Source organism: Jaculus jaculus, chromosome 1 (genome assembly GCF_020740685.1).
Source record: "Jaculus jaculus isolate mJacJac1 chromosome 1, mJacJac1.mat.Y.cur, whole genome shotgun sequence".
In the NCBI taxonomy this organism is placed as follows: Eukaryota; Metazoa; Chordata; class Mammalia; order Rodentia; family Dipodidae; genus Jaculus; species Jaculus jaculus.
In genome coordinates this window covers 106,503,508-106,507,805 of record NC_059102.1, presented here as the reverse complement: position 1 = coordinate 106,507,805, position 4,298 = coordinate 106,503,508, and the positions used below count along the sequence as shown (strand labels likewise).

At 45.9% G+C, this 4,298-nt stretch overlaps 1 pseudogene; it reads right to left on the bottom strand.

Annotated features, from left to right (window-relative positions):
* Positions 1 to 2,478: 2,478 nt before the first annotated feature.
* Positions 2,479 to 4,054, bottom strand: LOC101611285 (annotated as a pseudogene).
* Between the last annotated feature and the right edge of the window lie 244 nt (positions 4,055 to 4,298).

The following is a 4,298-nucleotide window of genomic DNA, read 5'->3' as shown; positions in this document are numbered from 1 at the left end:
TAGCCTTGAACTCACACTCCTCCTACCTGACACACTGTATGATTTTTTCCTATTTATTTGACTATTGCATAGTTTCACAAGTTAACATATTTATATCAGTGTCTACTTTTGTCTTATAAATTTCCCGTTGCTGTCTTTCACCCTTTTTTATCCAGGAGTGTTCTCTTTCACTATGACTTGCAAGGGCTCCTTTAAATAGCAAATGCACTCATTCTTCACCTATCACACGTCTTGCAAATATTCCCCCTTTAGGCTTCTTTCAACGTGCTTTTTTGGTATAAGGGATTTTTCATCTTTATGTAGTCTTTCTCGCTTTTGAGTTCTCACCCAGGGATTCTAAATTTTTCCCATTTCTGAAATTCGGATGATATTCAGACAGCGGGCATTGTTACCTGGCACACATCTAGATGAGACAATGGTGGGGCACACCGGAAAGGATGATGGGCCCCCCACCTGTTGCTTTTTCCTCCTGGGCATAAAGTCAGAAGTCATTTTTGGGACCAGATAATTGGTCTGACCATTGGCAGAAGCGTGAGAGATGAGCGCGTGCCCCCTGATTGGCCCATCACAGCACCCACGTGATCTTCTTCCTCCTTCCCACGTGGAGGAGCCTCCGGCGGGTGCAGCCAGGTCAGAAGAGCCGAGGATCCGGTCGCCTCGGGGCCACATGGGAGGCAGCAACCTACCCACAAGTCCTGGTCGCCTTTCGGGTGAATACGTACTAACTTTTACCGCGTTAGGTGGTCCAGGCTGAGTTATGTTTTCTGCAGCAGCTGGTACTACTCACACCCAACAGACTTTTTTTTGTTTTTTGGATTTTCAAGGTAGGGTTTCACTCACTCTGTACTCTCAGGGTGGCCTCGAACTCACAGCCATCCTCCTACCTCTGCCGCTGGAGTGCTGGGATTAAAGGCGTGCGCCTCCACGACCGGCTCTAACAGCCATTTTTGTATTAATTCTGACACTAATCTGCATTCCTCTAGAGTGGAGTTTAATATTTTATTATTGGTATGATGTTGGTTCTTACTTTTCCTTTTTCTTTTTTCAGGGTGGGCTCCAAGTCATGGCAATCCTCCTGCCTCTGACTCCCAAGTGCTGGACTAAAGGCCTGTGTCACTACACCCGGTGGGTCTTGCTTTTAGAGATGTACTTTTTTCTTTTGCTCTTTAAAAAAAAAAATCATATCTTGGGGTCAGGCATGGTGGTGAACGCCTTTAATCCCAGCACTCAGGAGGCAGAGATAGGAGGATTGCCGAGAGTTCGAGGCCACCCTGAGACTACATAGTGAATTCCAGGTCAGCCTGGACTAGAGTGAAACCCTACTTCGAAAAACCAAAAAGAAAAAAAAATCAAATCTCGGTCTTGGAATTATGCTGTATGGAAAATTAATTGGAAAAATTTTAGTATTTTAAAAAATTTATTTATTTATTTATTTATTTATTTATTTTTTGGTTTTTCGAGGTAGGGTCTCACTCTGGCTCAGGCTGACTTGGAATTCAGTATGTCGTCTCAGGGTGGCCTCGAACTCATGGCGATCCTCTTACCTCTGCCTCCCAAGTGCTGGGATTAAAGGCCTGTGCCACCACACCAGGCTATTTTTTTTTTTTTTTTTTTGAGAGAGAGGAAGAGACAGAGAGAAAGAGAGAATGGGCACAACCAAGGCCTCCAGCCACTGCAAATGAACTCTAGACACATCCGCCCTCATGTGAATCTGGCTTAAGTGGTTCCTGGGGAGTTGAACGGGGCTCCTTAGGCTTCGCAGGCAAATGCCTTAATGGCTAGGCCATTTCCCCAGTCCCCTTAGTATTTTTTTCTAAGCTCTAGGAAAGGTTGAATAGTATAGGAATTAACTATTGTAGGACTGACAAAATTCATCCTGAGCATGGCTGCACGTATCCTTTACAGGGGCAGTGTTGCCGTGAGGTTTTTCTTTTTCCTTTGGGTTCATTCAAACATTTATTGAGAAGCTAAGTAGATACAAAAGTAATTAAAACATGGTTATGGATGAGGCATATGCAAAGAAAGAGTAAGCAGTAAGCTTCACTGAATCACATTGAGTCAAAGAAAAATGTTTTTGTTAAGTAAGAGGCTACATTCTGCAAGGAAATGTGGAAGGGGAATGAGATTAAAATAGAAGACTTCAGGGCTGGAGAGATGGCTTAGCGGTTAAGCACTTGCCTGGGAAGCCTAAGGACCCTGGTTCAAGGCTCAATTCCCCAGGACCCACATTAGCCAGATGCACAAGGGGGCGCACGCATGTGGAGTTCGTTTGCAGCGGCCGGAGGCCCTGGTGCGCCCATTCTCTTTCTCTCTATCTGTCTCTCTCTCTCTGTGTCTGTTGCTCTCAAATAAATAAACAAAAAATTAAAGAAAATAGAAGACTTCAGTCTGGATCGTTGATGATATTCACTTTGGACTGATTTGTTTCTCCTTTCCCTTTTTCCCCATCTTTGGGTTTATTTACCAGCAGTGCCAGGACTGTTCAATGTGCCTTTTCTATACTTGCTTGCATTTTTGCTTTAATGTCTTCAACAGAACTAGGTCCTTTCAGTGTTTTAGGAGGTTCCCCCCACCCCCGAGGTAGGGTCTCATGCTAACTCAGGATGACCTGGAATTCACTATGGAGTCTCAGGCTGGCCTCAAACTCTCGGTGATCCTCCTACTTCAGCCTTCCAAGTGCTGGGATTACCCGTGCACCACCATGCCCGGCTTTCCTGTTTTTTGAAGGCTTCTTGACCTTTTGATCTTGGTATTGACGGTTTCAAGTCTTTTCCGTTTTGGTTTGATTTTTGTGCATTTTTGGCTGGACTATCTCATATAGATTTCTTTACCGGAGCCCTTTAAAATAGATTTTAAAAAATATTTATGTATTTATTTGAGAGAAAGAGGGGGAAGAGATAGAGAGAGAGAATGGGTGCACCAGGGCCTCCAGCCAATGCAAACGAACTCCATACACATGCGCCCCCTTGTGCATCTGGCTTACATAGGTCCTCGAGACTTGAACCAGGATCCTTTGGCTTTGCAGGCAAACGCCTTAACCGCTTAGCCATCTCTCCAGCCCACTGGAACCTGTTTTTTTTTTGTTGTTGTTGTTGTTTTCAGCTTCATCGTCATCAAAATATCCTCCTCATCTTCATCCTCCTCCTCCTCATCTTCATCCTCATCCTCAGCTTCATCAGCAGCAAGTTTTACTTTCTTCCATTGAACATTGTTACCACCACCTCCAGTCACAGACCGCTTTCCAGACATACTGAAGAGTTTTATGTCCTCCTCCTCTTCATCTTCTGATTCTGCAGCTCCCTCCACAACTACTAGGTGCTGTCCACTAATATGCACAGGCCCTGGACCACACTTCAGCCTGAAGACCACAGGTGGTGTCATTTCAAAGCCCCCAAGAGAAACGGTTGGTTGTACGGACATTGTCACAGTTGCCAGTGTTCCTTCGGCAAGACTGCCTTCAGAGCGCATTGCCTCTGCCTCCACAATGCGCCCTTCACCTTTGGTCCCGGCCCCTAAACTGGCCATTCTTTTTTTTAAAAAATTTTATTTATGGGCTGGAGAGATGGCTTAGCGGTTAAGCGCTTGCCTGTGAAGCCTAAGGACCCCGGTTCGAGGCTTGGTTCCCCAGGTCCCACGTTAGCCAGATGCACAAGGGGGCGCACGCGTCTGGAGTTCGTTTGCAGAGGCTGGAAGCTTTTATTTGAGAGCGACAGACACAGAGAGAAAGACAGATAGAGGGAGAGAGAAGGAATGGGCGTGCCAGGGCTTCCAGCCTCTGCAAACGAACTCCAGACGCATGCGCCCCCTTGTGCATCAGGCTAACGTGGGACCTGGGGAACCAAGCCTCGAACCGGGGTCCTTAGGCTTCACAGGCAAGCGCTTAACCGCTAAGCCATCTCTCTAGCCCCAAACTGGCCATTCTTAGTGATAACTGGTGCTCATTTTCATCATTATCCACCTTAAAATGATAATCTTTGTCAGCCTTTAGTTCACAACTGAAAAGGTAGTTCTGAGGCCTCCGTGGGCTCATGTCCACGTCCATCGAATCTTCCATGGGGGCTGGCACGCACTTGGGGTGTGAGGAGATGGATGGAGACAACTAACTATGGCCTCTCACTTTTCTTTTTCCTTCCCTCGCTCCCTTCTTCCTTCCTCCTTTCTCTTTTTTCTAGGTAAGATTTGTTTATTTACTAGAGAAAGATGAGAAAGAGAGAGAGAGAATGAATATGGATCAGCCAGGGCTACCAACCACTGCAAATGAACTATAGATGCATGTGCCACTTTGTGCATATGGCTTA